The sequence below is a fragment of the Mustela nivalis genome (assembly GCF_964662115.1).
Source record: "Mustela nivalis genome assembly, chromosome: 10".
Lineage (NCBI taxonomy): Eukaryota > Metazoa > Chordata > Mammalia > Carnivora > Mustelidae > Mustela > Mustela nivalis.
The window spans coordinates 56,235,101-56,255,910 of record NC_139029.1 but is presented as its reverse complement, the minus strand read 5'-3'; positions in this window follow the sequence as shown (position 1 = coordinate 56,255,910).

Genomic DNA, 20,810 nt, shown 5'->3' with positions numbered 1-20,810 from the left:
CTTTACATTTATAACAATCTCAGGGTAGCTAATGACTAGTTCCTTCATAGACAGGACAGTTCTAGATTTTCCCCCATCCATTTCCGTCTGCATATTTTAGTTCTTTTCCTGGGTGCCAATTCTCTTCATCTATCACTCTCCAGTTCTATAAATAAGGTAGACATTATAGAGAATGTCCTTTCTGAAGCTACATGGTTTCACAGCCCCCTAATATTTTACATACGTTTGAAGCGTTATGTAACTTTAGGGGCTGAGTAAATATAGTGTGTTGTTAAGTTTGTGTATCTTTGGCAACAGAATTCCCTCAAAAAATAAGCATCATTTATCTTCAATTCCTTATAAAACAATCCTATTCAAGACCTTGCATAGGGGCGCCTGGATGGCTCAGTGGGTTAAAGCCTCTGCCTTCAGCTCAGGTCATGATCCCAGTCTCCTGGGATTGAGTCCTGCATCGGGCTCTCTTCTCAGCGGGGAGCCTGCTTCCTCCTCTCTCTCTACCTGCCTCTCTGTCTACTTGTGATCTGTCTGTCAAATAAATAAATAAAATCTTAAAAAAAAAAAAAAAGACCTTGCGTAGACAGTTCCATAGGATGTCTCAGGAGAGAGCTGAACTTAGAAGAGAACTGTGGCCTCCGTAGATGCTTGCATTGGCTTTGGTGACAGACACAAAAGTGGTTGGCATTTTTATCCTATCAGTCATATAGATTGCAGGCTGAGATAAGTGTCTCCCCTTTTAAAGATATACTTTCTGAGGTGACTGAATAGCTTAGCTGGTTAAGCATACGACTCTAGGTTTCAGCTCAGCTAGGGATTGTGGGATCAAGCCCCATGTCAGGCTCCTTGCTCAGTGGGGAATCACGAAAGATTCTCCACCTCTGCTCCTCACACCCCTCAAAATAAATAAATAAATCTTTTTTTAAAAAAAATAAAACAAAAATAAAGATATACTTCCTTCTCCCTTTGCTTTCAGTAAAGTGGTCAACCATCTGGCTTGCCTTGGATTAAGAGGGTTCCTAGGATGTAGAACTTTCTATTTTTAAGACTGAAATAGTCCCAGGCAGAGATGAGTTTGCCACACTAGTTTGCAGATAAGCCAGATCTAGACTTAGGTTGTCTCTTTCAGAAATTTTTTTTCCCCAAAGTTCCATCCCCACTGTATTTTAGGATCTGTTATTTATAGCAGTCTGCCTCCAGGTTTTAGACGTTGTCTTAGTTATAAGTTGTATTTGAATGCATACATCAGAAATGTAATTACAGAAAGTTAGCCAAATAAAAGAATATTTTTCTCAGTAACTGGACATATGAAACTAAATAGTGCAAGTCTGCCATGGTAATTCCATAAACGCACAAAGGAGTCAAGTTCAATCTAACTTTTTTCTACTCAATGTGAGCATTTGGCTTTTGCCCTTGGCGTCACAAAAAGGCTGTTCCAACTTCAGAAGCTGCATTTGTATTTTAGGCAGGAAGGAGAAGGAAATTTAGGGTAAAGTAGCAAAAAAGGGAGTGTGTCATCTGATGTTGTACTAATATTAACCAAAAAAAGTCTTTCTCAGAAGCCCTGTCCAGTTGAATTTCACATATCTCTCATGCCTGGATTATATAGTTACTCTGAGCTGCAAAGAAGTCCTGAAGATGAGTATTTTCCAGGTCCAATGATGCTTCAAAAGACTACAACTTCTGTTAGTTAAGAAGAAGGGACGAAGAGATATTTATTAGGTAACTGATTAATAATGGAATACTAATATAATAGAGGTAGAATTCATTTTATTAAATTTGAAAGAAAATTTATATAAACTTTTTGAAGATAAAGTAACAATGGAAGGGTCTAATCTTACACAAAATTCTTCACAAATGAATTTGTTCAGTGATTTGATTAAATTCATGACTTTTATGTTCAAAATTTCAAAGAAATGCGGGTGACTCCAAAGGAATTAGATTAAACCAAAGAGCATTTTGTTAACTCCAGTCCTTGTTTCTTTTTGGTAATTCTTCAGTGTCTGTGACTACTCTAAAGCCACAGCCATAAACTCTGTCACCAGAGTGGTAACACAGATCAGTGAAAAATATTGGTATAAGACATGTATTTTGATTACATGTTAAAAATTGCTTCAAATTCTTCACATCTAGAGAAAACTGTGCTTGCTTCCATTTTTCTTGAAGTACATTGACCTTTAGGTCTATTTTTCATTTTCCCAATTCTAAGACATTGTACAGAGAAATAGTTCTCTACTGTGAGAAAACTAACAGTTCAGGCACAATGATAAATGGCAACTGGCATTTGGCCTAGATTTGAAAGCCAATTGTGAGTGCTTGTGTCCCGCAAATACGAGAACCCACTCTATGTAAATGAGGGCCTATTACCAAGAACTAAGCATTTATTATTATACAGGAGTTCAGATCCAGTGATGCCAGATTATGTGTAGGACCCAGACACTTTATATCAAATTTCCTGAGTCTTAACTGTTGTTTGGGGGGGGAAAAAACCCATAAAAACAATGTGCAGAACCAATAGACATACCGGTACTATAAATCAGATTTGGATTATGAACTATCAGTTGGATACTTTTGCTCCTGGGAAAACCCCAGAAAGTTTCCAAAAAGCCTTGTATTTGGAAAGAAGTGCAGGAGGATTAGATGTTTAGATATGGGGCAGAGAGGAAGTAAAACTGGTAGTCCAGATTTAAAGGAGAAAAAAAACAGAAATCACACATGATATGTCCTGATGTCATAAAGGTGTAATAGATGCTTTATTAGGGGGCTCAGTGGGTTAAGCCTCAGGATCCTGGGATCAAGCCCCGCATGGGGCTCTCTGCTCAGCAGGGAGACTGGTTCCTCCTCTCTCTCTGCCTGCCTCTCTGCCTACTTGTGATCTCTGTCTGTCAAATAAATAAATAAAATCTTCAAAAAAAAAGATGCTTTATTAAAATTTTGCAAGGTCTTTTTGTATACACTTCAGACTGATTTTAATCACTTTTCAAGTAATGGTAGTAATCAATGCACTTTGATAAAAACAGGGCCAGCTAAAGTGGTCAGCACGAATACATGCTAATCAATAAGTGTTTTGCAGATTAAGTACTAAGTCTTAAATTTTGATCTACAAAAGTCTGCAAGGCTGAATATGAAGTAGGAGCAAAAATATTTGGAAGAAAGAAAAGAAAACTATAAATTGGATAAATAAAAACTTAAACAATATAACAGGATGGTTAAAAAATAGACTTTGGAATCAGGCAATTCTGGTTTAAAAGCTAGGACTTGGCACTTCATAGTTCTATGAAATGTAATAGATTATTTTACTTCTTCAAGTATCAATTTTCTTATATGACAACAGCAATTGCACTAATAGGTATTTACTCCAAAGATACAACTGTGATGATCTGATGGGGCACCTATACCCCAATGTTTACAGCAACAATGTCCACAATACCCAAACAATGGAAAGTGCCCAGATGTCCATTTGCAGACACACACAAATATAATGGAATATTACTCAGCCATCAAAAAGGTGAAATCTTGCCATTTGCAATGATATGAATGGAACTAGAAGATATTACACTAAGGGAAATAAATTAATCATAGAAAGACAATTTTTGTATCATTTCACTCATATGTGAAATTTAAGAAACAAAGCAGGAGTATAAGGGACGGGAGGGAAAAATAAAACAAGACAAAATCAGAGAGGGAAACAAATCGTAAGAGACTCTCAATCATAGGAAACAAACTAAGGGTTGCTGGAGAGGAGAGGTGAGGGATGGAGTAACTGGGCAATGGACATTAAGGTAGGCACATGATGTGATGAGCACTGGATATTATATAAGACTGACGAGTCACTGCAGTCTAACTCTAAAACTAATGATATTAATTAATTGAATTTAAATTTTTAAAAATGTCAATTTTCTTATCTTAAAAATCTCACTAATGATAATCCCTAACTTGAGGGTTGCTGTAATGCTTAAATTAATGTTTAGGCAATATATGTAAAGCATTTAGCAAATTACCTAGCACAGAATGAGAACTGTACTACCTGATATATAGAAAGATTCTTTAAGAATGCATTTATTTTTAATGTATATTTTTATATATCATATTCAAGAAAGCTATCACATGCAAGCAGATTTCACCAGTTTTACCAGTTTGAAGCATTTTCCTTGAAGATTCTAAATATTACAGCATTAGTCTAACTATTGATTTAATATGTTTTCCCCAGTTATGCCAGCATTTCTTTTAAACTTAAGAAGAATAAATGTGTACCCTGAAGAAAAGCATAAGTTTTACTATGTTTTAACAACAATCTCGTTTATATATGGAGTTAACAAACCAAGTCTGCTTTGCTTTCAAGCGAAGGATGAGACTCTGAATGGCAGCATTGGATAAATGTGGAGTCAAATGTCTACTGAGGCCTAGAAATCAATCAACCATATTTCTGTTACTGAGTAATACAGACAAGACGGAACATTCCTGTGTTCACAGGCCTCCCTTTAGGGTTCTTTTGAGCCTAGAGGAAAAGAGTACCATATTAGTCAGCATTTTTTTGAAATCTCAGAAATTGCCTTTTAGTAGAAGACTCTGTTCCCTTTAAAACCCTTTGCTAAGGGGGCCTGGGTGGCTCAGTTGGTTAAGCCACTGTCTTTGGCTCAAGTCATGATCTCAGAGTCCGGGAATCAAGTCCCGCATTGGGCTCCCTGCTCTGCGGGGAGTCTGCTTCTCCTTCTGACCTTCTCCCCTCTTGTGCTCTCTCTCACTCTTTCTCAAATAAATAAATAAAATCTTAAAAAAGAAAAGAAAAGCGCTTTGCTAAGTTTCTCTCAGCACTTGCAGGCAGAGAGACAATCTCTGTGTTGTTTGCAGTTCTACTCCATCATATATGGAAAGGGCTCACCAACCTCTTGTGCAAATGAGCCAAACTCTAGTCTTTTTATGGTGATACTTCTGCTGGTAGACAAGAGAAAAGCTGAAATATCCAAAATAGCACTTAAAATTTGCACCGTTAATTTAATAATTGATGACCTGTGTCAGTTTGAGTGAAGTAAGCAAAGTTATTTTTTATCTTGTTACCCTCTCAATAACAAGCATATAGATGCTTAACAAATGCCAACTAAACTAATATTTTCCATTTCCTTTTAACAATGACTAGCAATGTAAATTTCCTACTAATGTAATCTAAAGTACATAGCTTGTTCTTGAAAATAAAATGACAGAATAATGAATTCATGAGATTGAAAATCTATAAAAACCACGAAATCAGAGTTAATTCTAATAAAAGAGAGGGAGTACAAGTGTGGAGTTGAGAAGGAATAAAATATTCTAATTCTAGATTAATACTAATTTTTCCTTAACTATGAGGCACGTTAAAGAGAGAAAATAATGAGCCCATCTGGTTTAAAGTTCAAAATGATTGTGTTAAATAAGAGTACCAGGATATTCTATGACTGCAAAACTCATTTGGTTACCTGTTACAGCACTCAGTGACAACCTATTTTGAGCAATTTGAACAAGGGAATTAAGGGTTTCATAGAGGAGAAAATGACAGCAATTGCAGCTATGTAAATGTAAGTAATTCAATAAAATACTATTCCTTCCCCAGAATTTATTAGCATATCAAATAGATGAAATCAGTCTATACAGAGACAATTCCCATTAGTAATTTCTCTGATAATAAAACAGATGGCATCATTGCAGATAATTTAAAGACATGGCGCTTTAAAAAGACAAATATACTGTTTTCCAGAGCATATCATGCTTAGCGAAATAAGTCAAGCAGAGAAAGACAACTATCATATGATCTCCCTGATATGAGGAAGTGGTGATGCAACATGGAGGCTTAAGTGGGTAGGAGAAGAATAAATGAAACAAGATGGGATTGGGAGGGAGACAAACCATAAGTGACTCTTAATCTCACAAAACAAACTGAGGGTTGCTGGGGGGAGGGGATTTGGGAGAAGGGGGTGGGATTATGGACATTGGGGAGGGTATGTGCTTTGGTGAGTGCTGTGAAGTGTGTAAACCTGGTGATTCACAGACCTGTACCCCTGGGGATAAAAATATATGTTTATAAAAAATAAAAAATTAAAAAAAAAAGAAAGAAAATAAAAGCAAAGGCATTTCGAGCTAAAAAAAAAAAAAAAAAAAGACAAATATAGGGTACCTGGGTGGCTCAGTCAGTTAAGTGTCTGCCTTCGGCTCAGGTCATGATCCAAGGATCCAGGGATCAAGCCCCATATCTGGCTTCCTGTTCAGCAGGAAGCATCCTTCTCCCTTTCCCACTCCCTCTGCTTGTGTTCCCTCTCACTGTGTCTCTGTCAAATAAATAAATAAAATCTTAAAAAAAAAAAAAAAAACAGCTGAGAACTTCTGAACAGAATAGATAGTAGTAAGGTAACCTTCTACAAAGCCCACAGCCGAACTCTTGCTCCCTTAACCAAGCTCCCTTGTCACTTCCACATACTGCACCCCTAAGTGTTGGCCTGTTGGATATAAGTAATTTACTTGTAACTTGACAGCAACCTGACGTCTTCTTTGGAGCAATATCATGACTGCCATTCCTTTTATTGTTCAACTGTTTGTTTAAAGTTTGTTTGCTGGATAGTAATCTCTATAAGAACAGAGAATGTTTTTAAAGAACAGCAAGGTAGAATTTATTAAAAAGAACTATCATGATAGTGCTAGGAACCACAGAAATGGGGTTTTGTAGTGGGGAAGAATGATTGGACTCAACTCTAAGTACAACAAGAAAAACAGGGATTTATAGCAAAAGAGTGGGATAGGGGGTAGAAGGGAGTTAGTAAAATGGAAAATCAGACATAAGGGTGATTTTGGTTAAACTGACTTAATGGGATTCTTGCTGAATGTAGATCATGGTGATCAGACATTACCTGAGGGATGACGGGGGATGAGAGACCCAATCAGGGAGTATTGATGGTAATCTGATATCAAGAATAGGGGATTCTGGTTAAACGGATTCAGAGTGTTCTTGCTAATACTGGACAATGCAGAGATCAATGCAAATTAAAAAGTCAAGGCCTGCTTGAAAAAGATCTCAAAACAACCCAGCAAGAATTTGATCAAGGGAAGAATCTTTGAAGAAAAAAGGTGGAGGGGCAAGAAACTTCGTCCCTGTGACTCCAGATCCTAGCAGAGTGCTTTCATATGGTAAATCTTCAACAAATATTTGTTAAATTAATTAGGATAATAGTGAAAAAATGTTGGTCAAACACATTGATTTCTGTTTTAGTGATATCAATGGTTAGATAGTCTTTCTAACAATAATTTGTCAACAAGTTCTATATTACTTAGGATCACTCCTCTTTGGTAATAATAGAACAGCATAAAAGATCAAATCGGAGAAGAGATCAGTGCAATGAAAAGATCAAAAGTCTTTGAATCTTGGGGCAACTGGGTGGCTCAGTCAGTTAAGTATCTGCCTCTTGGTTTCAGCTCAGGTCATGACCTTAGGGACCTAAGATCAATCCCCATGTCAGGATCCAAGCTCAGTATGGAGTCTGCTTCTCTCCCGCTCTCTATCCCTCTGCCCATCCCCCAACACACACATGGTCTCTCTCTCTTTCTTGCTGTTTCTCTCTAAAATAAATAAATAAATGGAACAAATACTTCTAAAATTTATATAGAACCAGAAAAGACCTCGAATAGCCAAAGGGATATTGAAAAAGAGAGCCAACGTTGGGGGCATCACATTTCCGGACTTCAAGCTCTATTACAAAGCTGTCATCATCAAGACAGCATGGTACTGGCACAAAAACAGACACATAGATCAATGGAACAGAATAGAGAGCCCAGAAATAGACCCTCAACTCTATGGTCAACTAATCTTTGACAAAGCAGGAAAGAATGTCCAATGGAAAAAAGACAGCCTCTTTAATAAATGGTGTTGGGAAAATTGGACAGCCACATGCAGAAAAATGAAATTGGACCATTTCCTTACACCACACACAAAAATAGACTCAAAATGGATGAAGGACCTCAATGTGCGAAAGGAATCCATCAAAATCCTTGAGGAGAACACAGGCAGCAACCTCTTCGACCTCAGCCACAGCAACATCTTCCTAGGAACAACGCCAAAGGCAAAGGAAGCAAGGGCAAAAATGAACTATTGGGATTTCATCAAGATCAAAAGCTTTTGCACAGCAAAGGAAACAGTTAACAAAATCAAAAGACAACTGACAGAATGGGAGAAGATATTTGCAAGCGACATATCAGATAAAGGACTAGTGTCCAGAATCTATAAAGAACTTAGCAAACTCAACACCCAAAGAACAAATAATCCAATCAAGAAATGGGCAGAGGACATGAACAGACATTTCTGCAAAGAAGACATCCAGATGGCCAACAGACACATGAAAAAGTGCTCCATATCACTCGGCATCAGGGAAATACAAATCAAAACCACAATGAGATATCACCTCACACCAGTCAGAATGGCTAAAATCAACAAGTCAGGAAATGACAGATGCTGGCGAGGATGCGGAGAAAGGGGAACCCTCCTACACTGTTGGTGGGAGTGCAAGCTGGTGCAGCCACTCTGGAAAACAGCATGGAGGTTCCTCAAAGTGTTGAAAATAGAACTGCCCTATGACCCAGCAATTGCACTATTGGGTATTTACCCTAAAGATACAAACGTAGTGATCCAAAGGGGCACGTGCACTCGAATGTTCATAGCAGCAATGTCCACAATAGCCAAACTATGGAAAGAACCTAGATGTCCATCAACAGATGAATGGATCAAGAAGATGTGGTATATATACACAATGGAATACTATGCAGCCATCAAAAGAAATGAAATCTTGCCATTTGCGACAACATGGATGGAACTAGAGCATATCATGCTTAGCGAAATAAGTCAAGCAGAGAAAGACAACTATCATATGATCTCCCTGATATGAGGAAGTGGTGATGCAACATGGAGGCTTAAGTGGGTAGGAGAAGAATAAATGAAACAAGATGGGATTGGGAGGGAGACAAACCATAAATGACTCTTAATCTCACAAAACAAACTGAGGGTTGCTGGGGGGAGGGGGTTTGGGAGAAGGGGGTGAGATTGTGGACATTGGGGAGGGTATGTGCTTTGGTGAGTGCTGTGAAGTGTGTAAACCTGGTGATTCACAGACCTGTACCCCTGGGGATAAAAATATATGTTTATAAAAAATAAAAAATTTAAAAAAATAAATTAAATAAATAAATAAATAAATAAAATCTTTTAAAAAATAAGTTTTTGAATTTTATAAGAACTTTTTAAAACCCAAGATAATACACTTAATCTCTGTGTAACCTGAGGCAATTTATTAAACCATTCTGAGATTTCAGTTATCTGGAAATTTGTGGTTATATTAACTAGGTCACTTATCTGTAAGTTAGAAGAGGTAACAAGCTATTATCTATGGCCCAAATATAGCTTTATAATCTGTTCTTATAAAGCCTGGGAACAAAGAATGATTTTCACATATTTGAAATAGTTGCATAGAAAAAGGAAGAGGAGTGCAGACCACATGTGGCCCACAAAGCTTCAAATATTTACTATCTGGCCCTTTGAAGAAATAATCTTCTAATCCCTGAGTGATAGTTAAATTTATATGTCAGCTTGGCTGGGCCAAGGAATGCCCAGATTAAGCCTGATTTGGGGGTGTGTCTGTGAGCATGATCCTGGATAGGTCAGCATCTGATCTGGTGGAATCAGCAAAGTCGATTGCCTTCCCCAGTGTGTGTGGGCTTCATGCAATCCACTGACAGCCTTCAAAAAGAACAAAACAGAATATAAGAGCAAAGAAAGGAGATTGTTCCTTCTTGTTTCCTGCCTGCCAGGCTGTGAGCCGAGACATCCGTCTTCTTCTGGCCTTGGAATGGAATTTACACCATGTGCTCTCCTGGTTCTCAGGTCTTCAGACTTGGACTGGATTTATACCACCAGCCCTCCCAGGTCTCCAGCTGGCAAGTGGCAGATCTTGGGACTTCTCAGCCTCCATAATCATATGAGCTAATTCCTCAAAATAAACCTCTTATATTGTATAAACCCTATTGGTTCTGTTTCTGTGAAGAACCTTGACAGAACCTTGACCTGTGAGGAGCCCTAATAATGGTAAAATGCTTGAGAATGGATACAGGTAGTTGAGGTAGGATAATGAAGGGACTGAGTCAAAAAAAATTGCTTTCTATTAACCATTTTATTCGTTAGTATAGAGGGGGGAAAAGCACCCAATAAGTCAATCATTACCAAGTGCCAGAAGGTGTGTTGATTTTCCCCAGCAACAGAATCTCGTCTAGAAAAGCAGCTGCTGGATTCACTGCCAGATTAAGTTTACAATAATCCGCTTTCATCCTCCAAGATGTGCCTCTCTTCCAAACAGACGGAAACGGTGAATTGAATGGAGCTGTGGTAGAAATCATCATTCCTGCATCTTCCATGTCCTTACGGGCACTAGGCTCTGCAATCAAGTGAATGCTGTCATAGAACACTTTCACGAATATAAATGCTTCCGGGTTTGCCTGAGACTTTCTTGGTTTGGGAATCCTAGGACTCCCCTCCATCCTGGACAAGCCAGGGTGGTTGCTCCTCCTAATATAAGGACTATAACAAAGGGACTTGTTTCCTTGTAAGTGACCTGAAGAACTAGGGGAAAGAAAATTCGAAACTCAGAGTTTTAGGTTAACCACCCCAAGCCTTGGTCAGGATCTGAAACTGTATGACTGACTGCACTGCAAGGAACGTTTGCCGTACCTAGGGATTAGATTAAGTGTCTCCTGATGGCAATTTAAGTAACTATTTTGCCACTTCATGCCATGAAAAGCAAGTGCTCTTTTTATTCATTTATTTATTTTCAGCGTAACAGTATTCATTGTTTTTGCACCACACCCAGTGCTCCATGCAATATGTGCTCTCCCTAATACCCACCACCTTGTTCCCCCAACCTCCCACCCCCACCCCGCCCCTTCAAGACCCTCAGGTTGTTTTTCAGAGTCCATAGTCTCTCATGGTTCACCTCCCCTTCCAATTTCCCTCAGCTCTCTTCTCCTATTTCCCCATATCCTCCATGTTATTTGTTATGCTCCACAAATAAGTGAAACCATGTGTTAATTGACTCTCTCTGCCTGACTTATTTCACTCAGCATAATCTCTTCCAGTCCCGTCCATGTTGCTACAAAAGTTGGGTATTCATCCTTTCTGATGGAGGCATAATACTCCATAGTGTATATGGACCACATCTTCCTTATCCATTCATCAGTTGAAGGGCATCTTGGTTCCTTCCAGTTTGGCGACTGTGGCCATTGCTGCTATAAACATTGCGGTACAGATGGCCCTTCTTTTCACTACATCTGTATCTTTGGGGTAAATACCCAGTAGTGCAATTGCAGGGTCATAGGGAAGCTCTATTTTTAATTTCTTGAGGAATCTCCCCACTGTTCTCCAAAGTGGCTGCACCAACTTGCATTCCCACCTCTTTTTACCAACGGAAACAGCATTATTACTGCCTTTAAATCTAGTCATATCCAAGAATGAATTCCAGGAAATCCGTAGCTAATTCAGGATACCAATCCTTAAGGTTCTGTTCTTCTGGAACCACATCCAACCTCAGCTTCTATAATAGGCCCCAGCCAGAGGAAAAGGACTGCCATATGTGATACAGAAAAAGGAATTTATCAAGAGATTAGGCCTTACAGTACTCTGGGCGTCTGTGGTACTGTGTATCCTATTTGAAAGCACAAAACAAAATTCTACTACTTTTAAGAGTAAATTTAATCATTCCAGGTTAAACTCAGCCAATTTAGCATTTGTCATTTTCTGATTTTCTCAAAAAAAAATGGCACATGAGTTCCCAAAGAAGGGTCATCATAAGAAGCAGAGGTGGGAGTGCTCTCTTCCATACTAAAATTGGAACCATACAGAGATTAGCATGGCTCCTGAGCGGGGATGACATGCAAACTCATGAAGCATTCTATATTTTTGCCCTGTGATGTGCCCTGGGTTTGTTTTCTAATAAAAGAAGAAAGTGAAAAGAAGGAGGAGGCGAAGGGGAAGAAGGAGGAGGAAAGGAGACGGGGAAGAAGAAGGGGGATGAGGAGAAGGGGGAGAAGGAGAAGAATGGGAAGAAGAGGAATGAGAAGTAGGAAAAGAAGAAGGAGCAGCCGCAGAAGCAGAAGCGGCAGCCGAGGTGCGCAAGGGGAGTTTGGAGATAGACTCTTCTCGCCTACGTATCCTGGGCCCTACACTCTGCTGCCATCTAGTGAGATTCCAATCCCACTCAAGGCTCAGATGTGTCCTCCATCCACATTGGCATTCACGGAGGCAGCCAACTTCCCACCTGGTCTTTGGTCTTATGGTCCACACCTCTTTCCTCTGTAGTGTCCTTCATCAGGAATTTGAAGACTTGCTCAGGTCTACCTGGCCTCAATCAATATCTCTCTCTTTCTCTCTCTCTCTCTCTTTCATTCTCTCTCACTTAACAGCTGCATTTGCCTTAAAGATACTCGGAAAAATTAGCACCACCCCAGTGCCACCAGGGTTCCATCAAACCCTCTGCCGTCAACACTTTTTTTTATGATCCTCCTGACATGGTGGTATAGGGCCTCTAGAATACTGTGAAGTGGCATTTTTGTGTGGTTCCAGACAGAAATGAGAGAGAAAACAGATGCTGATACTATGTGGGGGGTGGGGGGGTCCATCCCCCCTTCTTTATTGAGGACACAAGGCTCCTTCTCAGAGACCTTCACACCCATACAACTCCATCCTTAACTTCCCCAACTCTTCTTCCTCTTCTAGCCCACAGAAGGTTCATCGTTCCTATTTTGCCTGAATTTATTTTTGTTTGTTTGTGCTGCATTTGTGTTTAAAACTTTAACAGAATAATCTAAATAGTCCACACACGTTGAAAACCAGCATTATGTTACAAATGTTTATAATAAGGCAAAGCTGGAGCATTCTCTATCTGCCTGGTGATGATGTTGATGTTTTGCTAGTACCCTGCCTGAAGACTGTTGTCAGACATTTCAACATCCTGCACATCAGTTGAGAAACAGACTGTACAAAATCCAGGGCTTTTAAAACAAAATAAAATAGTGGAGTTGAGAAATGGAAGTATTAATGATAAAACAAGAACTTAAATTTATGGTACAAAATTGGAAATTTATACTTTCTACTCTAGACTTCTCAACATGAGAAATCAGAAAAGCTAATAAAACATGTCCCTTTTGGTTTGATCCCATTTAATTTTTAACTGCAAAATGAAAACAATTCTTCTCCTTTAGTAGCTATTGACAAGAAGATTCAGATTTTCTGCACAGGCCACTAGCAATGATTAATAGATATTATTTCCTTTTGGATTAAGTTACCAGACCTTGAGTCACAAATGTAGCTTCAGAAATCTTGGAGATAAGCATTAGCCTAAGTGAAAGTACCTACGAACAAGATTTAAATAACACACAAAAGCCAGTGTGCCCACTTTCCCCCACCCACCCATTCTTTGAAAAATTAAAAATGTGCAATGTAAAAATGTAAGGAAAACATGAATTTATTCAACGTGGCTTTTCTGAGATGGTTAGTGTAAATACACATTTGAAGCTGCTTTTACATCAAGCAGATTTTAGTTCCTGGAAGCAAAATGTGTGAAATTTTTCTACATTTTTTTCTAAAAAAACTTTCTAATTTTTTCTAAATTTTTCTAAAGAAACTAAGTTCTTTTGCTGAACTATGACAAAAGATTCTAAGAGCTTCTGAAGCCCACTACTGTATTATCTTCCCGATCTGTCTAGTGACCATTCCAACACTACCACCTCCGAAACCATCACTCCTCCCCACCATGCCCAACCTCAATATAGTTTCTAGTAAGTCCTCCCTCAGTGCAGATGGCCAAGATGCTGGATACCCATGCTGTAAGAGCTTTGTTCTTATTTCTGATAACATGTGAGGGACAAATAAAATTTTAAAAGAAAGAAGTTAAAATGAAAAGCATTCACTTGAAAAAAAGTTATTTGTAAGTACCATCAATAAGAGTTTGCTGCAGCAATGACTGAGTCCCCTGCCTACTAAGCCTGGTGTCCTGGCATACCCATTGCATGGTCAAGCCTCACAGCAGAGTTCTTGCTTCTTACTGCTGCATTCATTCAATGGGTTGGGTAGCTTTTTTCTAGAAATGTAAGAAAGATACACAGATAAAAAATTCTATTGGGGTCAACTTCAGCATTACCTAACTTTTTCCTCCTTTCACTTTCTATTACCTATGCTTCTCCTTTCTTACCTTCCTCAAAATTATCAGCATGTCTATGGCTTCTTCAGTAAAGTGATACACAGTATGTAGAACCATATTTCCCAGAAGTGAAATCCTTATTCCAATGATAATGTGAATTCTGAATCTTCCTCCAGTGACTCTTCGTCTCCAGATGCCATCAGCAGGCTGAAGAAGTTAATTTAAAAGAATAATAATAAATCACCCCAAACGTGTTCAGTAATTGTTCTAACAGTGCCTACACACCATGTTTCTGTTTTTTCTTGATTGTTTTAGGTGTAATAATTTTTGTTTTTTACAATTAATGTTACACCCATCACAGGCAACTATTTCAAAGCCTTCAAACCAAAAACTTCTGCTTATCTGGGCCTGATTTTATCTCGTAAGGTTTTGTCAGAACTTTATTGGTAAAGTAGTCATTGGGTTCAATATGGAAATTTAAGACAAAAGATATGGATCATCAGGATCCAAAAATTTCACTTGAATATCCTGCAGGTTTGTTCAACATTGGTTCTTCGTATTTCTGTACTAAATCACTTACCTATCTAGAGATTGGAGAAAATTTCTAGAGCACTTTGAAATTCAGTTGGGATCTGGGTTTCCGACTGTTGCTGCCTTTTCTTCTGGTCTAACTCATTTATTTTTCCTGACTGTTTTAGTCTCTTTGGGTTGCTATAACAAGATACCATAGACTGGGCAGATGATATGCAACAAATATTTATTTCTTATAGTTCTGGAAGCTTCGAAGTCCAAGATCAGGGTGCCAACAGATGTGGGTTCTGCTGAGAGCCTTCTTCCGGATTGCATTCTTGAAAAGATACCAAAACAAAGATTCTGGATGCCCAGGTACATTAGGTTTCCTTTATTATCACCCACTTATAGCAGCTTCTGAGGAACTTAAAGAAGCATCACCTGTTGTCAGGATTCCTGACTTGAGCCCTCACAACTCCTTTGACTGGGTGGCACAGCCGCTGTGCTCACTCTTTGGCCATGGTCCCCAGTAACACTGCTCTGGTACCTCTTTGCCACATCCAGCTGAGTAGTCTCCCAAATTATATTTTATACCCATAAGAGGTGCTTTTTCTCACTGAAAAGTAATAATCATCATATTCATGTGTTCATGTCTACCCATGTCCCATTTTCAGGGGGAAAAGGAATTCTCAAAGGCCCCAGATCTAGGAGCACAGAGGGAGGGATCATGGCATAAAAAGGAGTGGTTTGCATAAGAAACTCTTAATCTCACAAAACAAACTGAGGGTTTGGGGAGGGGTGAGGGTGGGGGGATGGGGGGGTTATGGACATTAGGGAGGGTGTGTGCTATGGTGAATCCTGTGAAGTGTAAACCTGGCGATTCACAGACCTGTACCCCTGGCGCTAATAATACATTATATGCTAATTTAAAAAAAAACAAAAGGAGTGGTTTGGGTGCAGAGGGGGACATATGTGGTCACACATTACAATATCATTCCACCACAGGACCTACAGTCCAGTTTCCTTTGTCTGCCCACAAGGCAGTCCATGTTCTGACGACTCCTGCCAAGAATTCCAGCCTCATTTCCTGTTACTCCTAGTCCTTCCCTTCACACATGTACAAACCTGTACCTCTAGAGTACCTCATCTCTACCTCCTCACGCTTTACAACCAGGATGTAGCCTTGTTTTTTTCTTCTCCACTAGAACTTTCAGAGGAAGGTTGATACAGTAATACCCCCTCTGTCTAATAAGTACTCAGTTTTACAAATGAATGAATAAAGCAACTGATGGACATTGCTCATCTCACACTGGATTTATTTTAATTGTTGAGTACTTACCTTACCTTGTCTTTTAATGAACAGACATCTGCTCACTTCCCCCACAACCCCAACCCAGGCCCCACTTCCATTATCGCCAGTTCACTGTGAGGTCTTTGAAGACAAGAAAAATTAGCTTGTGTACCCTGAAGCACAGATGACACTGCCTGGAACAAAATTAGTATTTTAACTGAATTCACCATATTTTCTCAAGTTGGCTTTTGCACCTTGTGTATCACTAAATGGACACACTTCTATCCTGCATAACAGGCTTTAAAATACATTTTACAGTTGCCTCACTTTATCTCGTAAGATTTACTGCAAATGGAAGCCACTGTGAGTGATCCAACACTTATCATCAAGCTATTATGAAGATTTCAAAATGCTTTAAAATTGATTCAGCAGTAAAATATTTCTCCATTGCTCCTTGGAGAACCTCTAGAAATCTTCCAGTTTTTCTGCTCCCTCTAACTTTATTTTATTTTGGTTTCTAAATATGTTCCAGGACATTAAAACAAACCACTGAGACAAATCTATGAGGCAGTTTAAATAAATTGGAATTTGTAAGAACTTTCCTTTTTAATCTGGGACCTCTAGGGAGTAGTAAAGGCAACGTTTTGCTCTTGTAATTAAATTCATTCTGTCTTTTTCTTTAGAAGCAATAGAGCTTCCAGTATTAGGGCTCATTATTTGAACTTCCATAAGAATTTAAACACATTTGAAATAGTGACTAGTTTTCTGAGGAAGGAGATATGAGGAATTAGAAAATCCATAACATAAAATTGGAATTGAAGATAGAAATCTGATAGCCAGATAACACCCTTGTTGGAAAACTACTGGAATTTAGTCAGTGATGGGGTCCAGTGTTAAATATATTAAAAACTAATTCTCATGCAAAAGCCAAAAACTGTTGTGCTTTGTTTTTTGTTCTGTCTTCCAATCTTGTCAATTTCCTCACATGTTATTTGGGTTCATTGCCAAATTATACCATATTGTGGGTAGGCTTCCAGAACCTTCTCACCGCCAAGAAAGTCAATGAGATATCTCACATGCAAGTTCCCCCAAGAAATCAAATTACTCTAATTTGATACTTAAAACTTTAGATTCTTAGTATATAACAGCATTTCAATACCCTAAGCAGATAACTATATCATAAATTTAGTGTAGGTACTTTTTTTCTGGAGTTAAAAAAAAAAAAAGCTAAAAAAGAAGTTGTGGGGGGGAAAATAATGAATTTTAACTTACCATGTCCTAGGGTGAGGGGGGATGGGTGAAATAAGTGGTGCAGATGAAGGAGAGCACTTGCTGTGATGAGCACTGGGTGCTGTATGAAGTGTTAAATCACTATATTGTACACCTGAAACTAATATTACACTGTATGTTAACTACCCGGAATTAAAATTTTTAAAAAGTTTACAAACACTTAAAAAAATATTTACCATGTCCTAAAGAAGAAAATTGTCACTGTATAATAAAAATGAAAGCATCCTCTTCTTCTACAGCTAAGTCAGATCTCATAATAGGAATTTGATATTCAAACAATGTGAAAAATCAGATTGTCAAATGTTGTTGAAGAAGTAACAAAACTACCGCTTTGTTTTATTTATCAAAAAATCATATTAAACCTTACTTGGGAATTATTTCTTCAAGTTAAGCAAACACAAAACTTACAACACAAACACAGAGGAACATTCACGAAAGGATTCCAGCAGAAACAAGCAGACATGTGTACTGTTACTGAACTAAAAGGAAAAAGGAAGTTGCAAGGTTTTGAGCCAAATGTTTGTGGCACCCAGTGTTTGAGGCTGGACTAAACTATTTCTTTGTCCACCAGAGTTAACCATTTACCTCACTCCCAAAGACTTAGCTGAATCACCACAACACAGACATCTCCGCAACATCCCTCTGGGAGATAAAAGAAATAAAAGAAAACAAATACTAAACTTCTATCATTATTTTCAAAGGAAAAATGTTTAAAGACGCTTCTCCAACTGGTTTTCTGTTTTGTTGTTGTTTCATTTGGGTTTTGGGAGTGGAAGATTCAACCTCATCTTCGGGATCTAGTTTTCTTCAAGTGCACAGCACTGTATGTTGTCCAAATTTGCAGAGTGCTGGTGGAAACATTAAGAATCTTAGGGAATATTAACTGCTTTGTATCCCCTTCAATTTTTTGTCATTGCCATTTTATGTAATCAGAAAAAAAAACTAACTTATGAAAGTAGAGATAATTACTTACAGTAGATGATAAAATTAACTTTCCCTAAAGTGGATCATTAATTTTTATATTAATCAGTTAAAAAGTGACACTGAAATATGTCCGACATTCAGAAGGACTCAGATCAAGTCTAAAACAGTGATTTGGACCCAAGAGTTCAGAAAGTTTGCAAACTCAAAATGGCACATTTATGCTTTTCTTGAATCTCTGTCTTATGCTAGTCATCTATATTCCCCACACTTGTCACAAAGTTCCTGGACATAAGAACTGGAAAGATATAATTGTGTGCTTTTATAAATGTTCAATTAATGTGCATTTCATAATTTTGAAATTTTTGTGACCACCCTTATCTCACAACAATTATTTAGTCTACCCTTTTCTTGAAGAGCACAATACCAGTCTGCCAAAAAGAAAGAAAGAAAGAAAGGCAACATCACAGAATGAAAACACCAAAAAAGAAATACTTTTGGGGGCACCTATGTGGCTCAATGGGTTAAAGCCTCTGCCTTCGGCTCAAGTCATGATCTCAGGGTCCTGGGATGGAGCCCCAGAATGGGCTCTCTGCTCAGCGGGGAGCCTGCTTCCCCCTCTCTCTGCCTGCCTCTCTGCCTACTTGTGATCTCTGTCTGTCAAATAAACAAACAAAATCTTTAAAAAAAGAAAAAAAGAAAGAAAGAAAGAAAGAAAAAAGAAATACTTTTGGAGGGTGGCATAACAGAATAGAAATTCTCTAAAGAATTAGCCTCAATTTATTGTTTTTTTTCCCCTTCTTATCCACTGGAAAATATCCTCAGTCTCCCAAGAATCAGTTTTTGTTTATCAAGTAGATAAACAAAAGAATTCACAATTTATAATGTAAGAATGATAATAAATTAGAATGCCATTATGTATATTCCCTGTGGCATCTTTTTATCTAGCAGCTGTCTCCTCTGTCTCTGTTAATTCTCAAAAACAAAACTAAATCTAGATAGTCCTCTTATAAATTGTGATATATTTCTGGGAACACTGGAAAATCTTCCGCTACAGTGCAATTGTGTCACACTATATATAGTAAGAAAATTATTATATTTTTGTCAACTTCCTGGTAACTGTTGGAATTAAGTCAGGCTTTTATGAAAAATAACCCCCCAAAAAACTGTTCTAATTATAGAATTACCATTTGAGTAAGTGAACATAAATTCCAATTTGTTCTAGTATTCTATTAATTTTTTAGATTATTAATATCATGTTGTTGGACATCAACAGAGGCATATTATAGTGCTTAGGAAAATGTCTGATACGAAGTAGACATTCAATACATTTTTTTTAAATGAACAATGAAAAAAGGGCTCCTGGATGGTGTAGTTGGTTGAGCATCCAGCTCTTGGTTTCTGCTCAGGTCATGTTCTCAGGGTCATGGGATCAAGCCCTGTGTCAGGCTCCATGCCTGGTGGGCACTCTTCTTAAGACTCTCTCCCTTCTTCTCTGCCCCTCCCCCATCACATACACACTCTCTCTTCAAAATAAATAAATATTTAAAAATAAATAAGTGATGAAAAAGATACTCCACTTTATTATCTACTTTCATGTCAAGCAAAGTTTTGTTTTCTTGTTACTGTAATACCTAAATTTAAAACATTCCATCCGATTTGAATCATTAGCCCTACCTTAAAATAATCTGAGTTTTTAAATTTAGGCAGCGCAATTTAGCCAGACCCACAACATTCTTTTTTTTTTTTTTTAATATAATTTTTTATTTTTTATAAACATATATTTTTATCCCCAGGGGTACAGGTCTGTGAATCACCAGGTTTACACACTTCACAGCACTCACCAAAACACATACCCTCCCCAATATCCATAATACCACCCCCTTCTCCCAAACCCCCTCCCCCCAGCAACCCTCAGTTTGTTTTGTGCAGCCATCAAAAGAAATGAAATCTTGCCATTTGCGACAACATGGATGGAACTAGAGCGTATCATGCTTAGCGAAATAAGTCAAGTGGAGAAAGACAACCACAACATTCTTAATAGGACACGAACTGTACAGAAAAAACTGCAAGGGTGTAACAGTCAGCTTCCTTCCCCTGAAGAACTTACAAAATAAGAAGGACAAGTACATTAATAATTATAAGACAAGCGAAAATACAAACCTCATGGTAGAAGAGGGTATATACAATGGTTAACCTGAGATCTCAGCAAAGGTATTGGGGAAAAGGTAACATTTGAAATAAATTATGAAAAGAGGTAACGAGACCTTGGCATATGACATTAGAGAAATAGGATATCCCAAGGAAAGAAAATACAATGTACTTTTACAGGTCTATTCAAGGAACTATGACGAACCCACTTTTACTGAAACAAACGGTCAATGTAGAAATAAATTACAAGCGTAGTCTGAAAGTTGATGTTCAGCTTGATTGGGTCTGGGAGTCTGTACTTATTGCAGTAGGTAAAGCTTTAAGGTTTGTATCCATCAGGATCTCAAGCAAACAGCACATTCCCATGGTATCAGTAAGTGGGGGTAGATGAAGAGAATACTTAGAAAGGGTGTGTGGGCTGAGTAACAGACACTACCAAAGGATAACATTCTGCCACCGCA